The sequence below is a fragment of the Athene cunicularia genome (genome assembly GCF_003259725.1).
Source record: "Athene cunicularia isolate RWA chromosome 1 unlocalized genomic scaffold, athCun1 chr1_part1, whole genome shotgun sequence".
NCBI classification, from domain to species: Eukaryota; Metazoa; Chordata; class Aves; order Strigiformes; family Strigidae; genus Athene; species Athene cunicularia.
This window is the reverse complement of record NW_020799091.1, coordinates 13,820,625-13,830,124: the sequence shown is the minus strand read 5'-3', so window position 1 is coordinate 13,830,124 and position 9,500 is coordinate 13,820,625. Positions and strand designations below refer to the sequence as shown.

Here is a 9,500-nt window from a genome sequence, read left to right as displayed (position 1 = left end):
TAGTTTTTATAAGAAGCCAGAATGATCAAGGGAGAAATCACTTCTCTTACTTCTGTTTGCTACAGCTGCAAAGCAGAATGCTGGTATCATATCACTAGCAGGCTAGTTCAAACAGCTCAGACTTCACAAACATTGCAAATCCTGTTCAAGACGATAGATAAATGATGGTCAGTACTTTTCACTGAGCTATTTACTGCCACAGTACAATGTCTACAACATAGAAACACTTTGAATGTGGGATACTGTCTGCATATTTTGGCTTAACATTGGGTTCTGAGAAAAGCACTCCACAGTGCTTAGGGATCCAGCATACCTATCACTTAATTTACTAACCTTAACCTTTGCATGCTGTCTTCCTGAGATTTTAATGGCCCTCTTACCTCTTAGCTTTAATTTGTGTTGTAAATCTTTCAGTTGTTAACAGTATTTTCATCACATTTATACAGTATCTCAAATGATGGGCTCTCAGTTCTGTTTGTTTGGCCTCTTTGTTATTACAGAAGAGGTAGCAGTATAAAATAATGTTCTCCTCTCTCCTCCAAATTAACTACATGCTAGAATTTGGGAATGCTTACATAAGTGGTAATCAGATTTCTGCTTATATCTCAGTTACAAATGTTACAGACCTTACATGTCTTAACCAAAGTTCTGATGTGTAGCAATCACTAGCAATCTAGAATGACAGCCAAGAAGCTGTCCTAGGCAGTACTTTGGCACTAGTTCATTTAACAACCTAAAAAGTCACCTAGCTGGAAATTCAGTGTGAATATCCTGGAACTGTCAAATCAGTCCAAACACATTGTTTTTGTTCAAAGAGGATCGTGTGTCTAGAGCATTTTTGCCAATCTGATATTCCTTCAGTCAGCTCTAGCTTCTGCACTTCACTTGTAAAATGTTGCCACTAATTTTCTTTAAATAAATCACAGTAAAATCTACTTATTTATTCTGAGAATACCACAGTTCTTTCACACCTTCAGTCCTACTTGTCATATTATGCACTCTTGAGATCAAAGTTTTCTTTTCCTAAGTAAACTATGCAAAGAGCCTGCATAAAAGTAAATAGCAGTTTTATAAATCAAACCTTAAGTGCTTAAATGCATTTTTATTTCAAGCAGTAATTTAAAGAGTTAAAGGAGAAACATCATCTTTGCAGCCATTATAATTCAAACACTGAAACCTGTAAACCTTTTCTTATAGCCCATTTTCAAAATGCCTATGCTTAGTGTAAGGAAGCTATTTCTACACATGGTAATCTGTGCTATCAGAGAGGTACAGTGAATGTAACGTTATTCCCTGTCAGTACTTTCCTTCTAGGCTATGTCTATAAAACAGAAAAAATACCATTTTTGTAATTACTTCAAATTTAATTTCAAGTATCATGTGGTATAAATTAGCTATCCCTAAATCTTTTCCACTTGAGTGTGCATTCGCAAGGTGATGTGCACTCATGCACAGCCACGGATGCTTGGAGACGTACCTTCTCCAGTGTGGACTTATCCTTGGGCCACAATCCCTTCAGAGGCATATGTGCTGCAGCACAGACATAACCACGGCCGCAGATGCTTCGAGGTGTACCTGCTCTGCTGTGGGCTCATTCAGAGCCGCAGACACTCCGGGGTGTCCTGCTCCCACGTGGACTCATCCCCAGGCCACAGTCCCCTCGACTCGAGCTCACGCTGCCCTTCCAGCCTGCCCAGTGCAGCAGCACAGGGACAGCAGCGATGCCCTGGGCATCTGCCAGCCCAGGCACATGGCCATGGCTGTTATCAGACTGTTCCCAGGCACAGCAGAGTCAGATGATAAGCAGCACAGTAGCACAGAAAAGCAGCGAAAGCAAAAAGCAGCCGCTAACGACCACTAGACTCTAATATACAGCAAGGCAAGCGAGCCCCGTGGCAAGCTGAGAGCCTGCCAGTTAACAGCTAAACAGCAACAACAGCTATAAATCTGATCTGGCACATTCCAGTCAAATCCTTCGAGTCCCACGTTGGGTGCCAAAAAGACAGTTCCAGTTTAACACCAGAGGATTCCCAGGAATTTGTGTCAGCAAATGACTAAATGAAAAACATCAAATTAAGAGAAGATGGATGTACAGGCAACCACAGTGAGAAGTCCAGATATCTGTAAAAGCCTTCTCAAGGTACCAAGAGTTACTGACAGAAAACAGTTCTGTGATACCAGTTTTTGCCTTCTTGAGTCCTGCAACAAATTTTTTCAGTTCAGGATCAAAGTCTGATACTACAATTTTACCTTAACTGATTTATGAGAATGTGCTTTCCAGCTACATTATGACATTGTTATAGCATTGGCTCATGCGCACCAGTATCGTGCTGCTAACAATTAGCAGTATATCAAAACCTCATCTGACTTTGCAGCTCACAAACCCAAAAGGTGACCCAATCTCCTAAAATGACCACCTGATCTAACTAACTCCGGCATAACTATTTCATCTTACTATTGAGGTAGATTTTATTAGAAAGAGAAGCAGAATCCTTTGGAATCTGAAACATTTACAAAATAAAGACTTACCTTCCTGCATATTGCAGCACTGACCCAGTTTTCTTCCATTTTTATAGCAACTACAGACATTTAATTAGTCTTTGTTTAAAAGGTATTAATGATAACTACTACCTGGAAACAGTATCAGTTAAAGTGGGTAAAAGCATTTTAAGTCCATTAATAGTGAAAGCATGGAGCTATACAACAGACATCATTTACAGGACTTTCAGCTGCTAAATCACAAACAGTATTTCTTGCTTTTAGAAGGGGTTGGGTTTGGGGTCACTTGCCTTGACTGTTTTTCATCAACAGAGATAAGAATATACAAGAACATATATGCATCGTACTAGAAAACTCATCATATTTCAGGACACTCAATAACATTAAATTTAAAAAAAAATAAAACTTAGCAGTCCTGACTGACTGAATTAGACTGCTGAACACTATCTTCATTACAATGCAGTCACAGAGTGCTAGGCTCTAAATTAGTGAAGTCTGAAGACAAGAATTCTTTGCAACTGATAGAGAAACTTGTCTATTTAAAACCAGAAACAATTACATAATAAATTTGAAAATGTTTTTAAAAGAAGCAAAAGTACTGCAAAGCAAGCTTATTAGATAGGGCTGCAAACAATGTAATGGATGAACAAAAAAACCTGAGGATTTGTTATTCTTTTCAGATAGAATGTCTCCAAAAAAGATGAGAAATTTTTGTCACTCATGTTTCTAAATGCATTACATAGAAAACCACATGTACTCTCCAACAAATAATCTGCCTGCTAGGGGACACTCCATCTTTCTCTGTACACCATGTGATTTCTGTAAAAAAACTCTAATTGTTACATCAGAAGATCATCCACAGCTGCTTTGAAAATGAATGGTATGATTGTATGATGTCTTTAAAATAAGCAATTTTAATTATTCTTATTACCTCAGTTGATGCAGTTTTTATTTCAATTGATCTCTGGAAACTTTAAATCAGATAAGGCAACTGTGATGCAATAAAAGCAAACATTTGAATTCAAATCTGAACAAATTTTAGATAGGCCTTAAATCTCTACCACTTTAAAATAATTACAATTGCTCCCAAATAATTTTGGGATCATTTTATAGGCTAGTTTGATGTCTTTCTAACGGGTTTTTGTAAAACAAGTTTCTCTACATGTCTGAAATACACTTTGTTTAAATCAGGTGGAGGATTACACTCTGGATAGTTTTCCAAGTGTCTCTTCTTTTTGTAGTCTCTCTTATGTAAGTATTTTCCTCAGGGCCATATATGTACACAGGTTACGGTCATATGTTCAAGGCTTCTTTGTCACAAATTTAGAAGTGTATATGAATGTTGTTATTCACATGCCAGAAAAACAACCCTGAAGAACAGCCTTTCTGTCTCACATACTGCCAAGCATGTTGCTGGTTAAACACTGATACTGTCCAGAATCCTGCCTGTGAAATGGGGTGGCTGATGATCAAACCTCCTCCTGTGAAACTGCATCGATCATCACTTTCAGTGTTGATTTCAGTTCCATTTCAAAGCCATCTTAGGGAAAAAGAAATTCCTTGAGACATTTATGGCCAAAGGAAGGCACCAAGCTTACTGTACAGAACCTGACAGCCCTGGCTTTTACTAAGGAGGACAGATACTCAAAGATGCCCTCTGCAGAAAGCTATTACTTTGGCAAAGCTTTAGGTGGAAATGTTCCACAAGGCATGCCTGACAAAAGCCAAGCTTTGTTGAATAAAGCAACTCAGGGCAGATCTTTGGCCTCTGAGGAGAAAGCATATTCATCACTTTACCTATGCTGAATTAAAATCATCACCTTTTTTTGCAAAACTACCAACTGTGCTTGTGATAATCAAAGTTTCAGTTCATGTTTTGTCATCAAAGCCTTGGGCCCAGATGACCTTCACATTCATAGAGCTGAGTCTGCACTGCATGAGAGCAAGGAACATTTCTTCTCCATTATTTCAGCATTGGTTCTTCTGGGCCCAAGAAAGGAAAAAACCTGATTTAAATACAGAAAGCGGAAGAACAAGGCCTGTGAAAAGCAGGGAGATAGATTGATGGACATAGCCTGTTCTGAAATAAAGGATGTTGGCAATGAACAAAGGCAAAAAAATATCAGCTGGGCCAGCATACAAGAAATTCAGAGAAATAATGGTCCAGGGAAGAGCAGAATCAGCTGGTAGCTAGTCAAGGATAACATCTGGCCGCTACCAGGTAACTGGCAGCTCAGATCAGATGAGGCGAATCAGATGAGGAGTTGGCAGAAGGACTACTAAGTTTCAGAGGTGTTTGGGAGTGAAATGAGAAGGCTGAATGGTAGAGACAAGGATGGGAGTGAAGATAAAGTGGAACAAGACAGGCTTGTTCCTCACTTTGGGAATTTTTGAGTGCTTTAAGGGTGGTGGTTTTTTCATGTAACTGTTTTTCAAAAGAAATGTTGTACTGTGCTGGGCTCTGCATCAGCCCTGCTCCTCCCAGTGATTTCACAATGAACAGAATGTTGGTGGTGGCCTTGTTGCCGGGGGTTGGTGACATGGCCACCCAGAACACATCTAGAGAGGGCTGTGCAGTGAGACAGCCCAGACCCGAGGCGAGCAGGTGGGTGAGCAAGGGCTGAGGTGAGAGGGCAGGGAGGCAGGGGCTGCCCATGGCACTTTGGACAGACGGTGGCTGCTCCTCCTTTGCCTTGCAGAGCCAGAGGCTCACCCAAGGACAGGACCAGACCGTGGCACCTGGCACAAGGACATGACCAGAACAGGACCTCAGCTACAGACCCAGAGAGATTTTCTAACTTCTACAAGGATGCTGAGACAAAGGTAAGGAAACAAGACCCTGGCAGAGCCCTGGGCAGGGGATGCCCATTAGGAGCCAGCAGGGCTGTTTCCTTTGTTTGTTGATATGATCCTGCCTTTTGGAGCTGCAGGCTCAGACAGTGACAGGACCAGACCGTGGCGCCCTCCAGTCCTCAGCCACACAGCTGGAGATATTTGGTACCTTCTATAAGTTAAGGAATCAAAAATGACACCAGCTCTTGGCACACACCTAGTGATGCAGAGGCACTGCCAGAGTGGGTGGTTGATGGGTGGTGGCCCACGCCACCATGGGATGGGTGTCTCCTGGCTGCCAGGGAGAAGTGGGACTGACAGCCTTGGCCTCAGGCTGGCAGAGTCCTGGGCAGGGGATGCCCATGGTTCAGCCAGGGTGGCTGTTTCCTTTGTTTGTTGATATTACGCTGCCTTCTGCAGCCACAGGACCAGAGAGGGACAGGATGAGACCATGGTGCACTCCCGTCCCCTCCCTCCACAGCCACTCAGCCAGAGATGTCTTCAGCTTTCAACAAAGACCTTGGGACAGGACACTGACCTAAGGACAAGGAAGCACCCGCAGCCCCAGTCTGGACAGCGCCATGGTCCCACAGGCAGCTGGAGGCTCCCCACAGCCATGGACCAGGGGAGCTCTGTGCCACCCACCCTGTCTGAAACTCACCTTGAAATAAAATGTTCTGATTCATGAGCCATCGGCTGGGTCTTCTGCTTTCTGTGGTCTTTTGGGGGAAACCTCCTCAGCCTTTTCCTTATTGTCCTTACTGCACTAAATGTCTAGATCTTTATATACATCTATAGATAATAAGATAGACTTCTTTATACACAGTCCTGTGGAAAGTGTACCTGTACCTTCCTTAGGGGAAGGAAGTGAAGTGCCAAGTCAGAGGCTGCTCTGAGACTCATCATGTGGGTATGACACTTTCAAAACATGGAAAACAGCCATCCCAGAGCAGTGTGAATGCACGCGGGGTGTGAGGCAAAAGCCATGTCCTTGAGTGAGTGGGATGAGGCAGGAGGCAGAGGTCAGCCTGTGGTACATGGGCTCCACGCAGACCTCACCACAAGGTCAGTTGTTGTCAAGTGCACAGCTGGGATGTTCTGTGATCTGTCTCTGGGAAGTTTCACCTCACGCCATCACAGGAAAACATTTCACTGTCTCTGGTGCTTTGACGTTGGCTAAATGCCAGGTACCCACCAAGTTGCTCTATCATTTCCCCCCCCTTTCCCCTTGTTTTCTCAACAGGGCCAACAGGGGAAAGAAAATAAGATAGACCAGCCCTTGTGGGTAAAACAGAAGTAGTTTGAATAGAAGCAAAGCGAAGCAAAGGTCCTCACACAGAAGCAAAAATAAGCAAACAGATTTATTCTCCCCTTGCCATGGAGAGGCGCTGTCGGGCCCTCTCAGGAGCAGGGCTCCCATACCGGAGTGGTTGCCTCGGAGGACCAAGGGTGACCCCAGCTCCTTCCTCCTTTCCCCAGCTTTATACTGAGCAGACGTCATGTGGTATGGAATACCCCGTGGGTCAGTTCGGGTCAGCTGTCCTGGCTGTGTTTCCCCCACTGCAGGGGGAAATGTCGGGAAGAGCCTTGGTGCTGTGTAAGCACCACTCAGCAGCAGCCACAGCCCCAGGGTGCTACCAACACCCTGCAGCTCCCGACATAAAACACAGCACCGTGAGGGCTGCCACAGGGGAAAACCAATTCCGGCTCAGCCAGACCCTGTACACTGTCTTACCTGTGTTCTCCTAGAAAATATCCATTAGTCATGGAATTCTCTACAGATTCACATAAAGATGTAGATGGCTGATATTCTGAATTTATTGATTGTAATATTAACATATAATGCATCAAATCCAGGGCAGACTTTATTACTAAAGATTTTTTCCCCAACATTCATTACAGATTTTTAAAACTCTCAGATTCTCAGAAAATACTAAATCTGAGTCAAATGAAGATAAGACAATATTGGTATCCTAAGAATATCTTGGTAACTTCCGCAAGCCACGATATCTAAGTTTTGCCAAAGTATTTAAGCCAATTCTGTATTTGGAGGTCTCTGGGGTAGGCTTCTCCAGAGTATGCCACCTATAGAAATGTAAAGAAATCGTTTTTATTGATGAGTCTTCTGCACTCTCTTCCTGTCTCTACTTCAAACTATTTTCTGTTTCAGTTTCAATCCTGTCATTTCTACTCAGTAAATGTCCTCGATGGCATTCATTTTCTAGTAGGTTTGCTATAAGGTCAGATTAGTGTCTCTGGAACCAGCATCTCTTCAGATGTTCAGTTCTATATGGTGATCATACTTTCTGGAACATTGGTTTCACAAAAATTAACACAGCAACAACAGCGTGTTCATAATGGGCCTGCATGACTGTGTAACAGAAACAAGGAGAGCACTAGGATCCTCCTCCTTCCTGAACACAAGAGAAGAAGCCAAAAATCAGTCAGTGAGCAGAAGCAGGCCCCCCTGCGTGCCGGCAGCCGCAGCCACAGCCACAGTACAAGAGAGGGAAGTACTTATTGCAGGAGTAGCAGTTACAAAACAGTAAGAAAATGTTGGAAGTATAATGCATGCACCTATTTTCACTGAATGCAAATAATGGGGCCTAGAATAAATTAGGCTAGAATAAAAAAAAAATATTCAGCATTTTAGTTTATCATCACTCGCTGAGCCTTACAGAGCAAATGTGTGTAAAAGGTTAATTAGTGAACTAGTTTTCACACAGTACACGATTACAGTTTCCCTGCCTGCCAGTGCTCTCTCAGGCCACTCACTTTCCCTCTCTGTCCCAAATGTGTCGCTTGACATGGAAACATCATCGCACTGCAGTGAACATAAACATATGTGTTAAATATTCTACGGCAGCTTTGGTGAGAATCCTACAATTATCCACATTAAAGGTATTTTTCTCTAACTTATCAGAATGGAACTCGTAGAAGCATGGAGTTTCCTTTGATAAATAATTTTCAAGTTGTTTTCACTCTTAAGAATAATAAATTCCCTTTGAAAAATAAATTTCTAACATCAACTTTATGTTAGGAGTACACAAGAAAAAGTTGCAAGAATTGAACCTGGTTACCTTGCACTTTTCCCTATCACCTTTCTAGTTGGTTTCACAATTTTCTAAGTACATAGGGAAATTTGAAAATATCTGCACGGGATTAGCTCCAGTGATTTAACAGCATAAACTCAGCCCCATTTAAACAGCCTGTGAGCAGAATGGCAGTTACCGCCTCCAGCGTCCCCTCACGGAGATGCGCATGGTGAGCCGCAGATGGAGAATACTGACAGCCGGGTGCTCCTCAGATCAATGTTATCAGCACGGAGGATAAATCATAGAATCACAGAATTGTTCAGGTTGGAAAAGACCATTAGGATCATCAAGCCCAACCATAAACTTAGCACAGCCAAGTCCAGCACTTAACCATGTCCTCAAGTGCTACATCTACACATCTTTTAAAAACCTCAGGGATGATGATTCAACCACTTCCCTGTGCAGCTTGTTCCAGCGTTGGACAACCCTTTCAGTGAAGAAATTTTCCCTAATATCCAATCTAAACCTCCCCTGGTACAACTCCAGGCCATTTCCTCTAGTCGTATTGCTCATTACTTGGGAAAAGAGATGACCTCACTACAACCTCCTTACAGAGAGCTGTAGAGACCGAAGGGTCTCCCCTGAGCCTCTTTTTTCTCCAGACTAAACCCCCCCAGTTCCCTCAGCCGCTCCCCGTACGACCTGTGCTCCAGACCCTGCACCAGCTCCGTTGCCCTTCTCTGGACACGCTCGAGTCATTCAATGTCCTTTTTGTAGTGAGGGGCCCGAAACTGAACCCAGGAATCGAGGGGCGGCCTCACCAGTGCCGAGTACAGGGGTCAGATCCCTTCCCTGTCCCTGCTGGCCACACTAGTGCTGACACAAGCCAGGATGCCATTGGCCTTCTTGGCCCCCTGGGCACACTGCTGACTCCTGTTCAGCCGGCTGTGAATCCTCACCGGGTAGGCTCTGCGGGGGGACATCAACACGGTACCCAGAGTAAGGAGCGGCTCAGAGGAGCCATGGCGAGCGCTGCCCGCCCCCCCAGCGCCCGCCCCCCTTCCCGCGGGTGCTCGGTGTGGACGCACGCTGCGCGGACCGCTCTGCGCTGGCCAGTCTCTCCTCACGGCCAGC

At 43.9% G+C, this 9,500-nt stretch overlaps 1 protein-coding gene across 1 annotated transcript in view; it reads left to right on the top strand.

Moving 5' to 3' along the window:
* Positions 1-8,567: 8,567 nt before the first annotated feature.
* The window catches only part of TMEM123 (transmembrane protein 123), a 17,942-nt gene continuing 17,009 nt past the window's right edge, over positions 8,568-9,500 (top strand). Inside the window, exon 1 of the mRNA XM_026868364.1 lies at positions 8,568-8,595. The gene's annotated coding sequence lies outside the window, so the exon portion shown is untranslated. The remainder of the gene's footprint in view (positions 8,596-9,500) is intronic.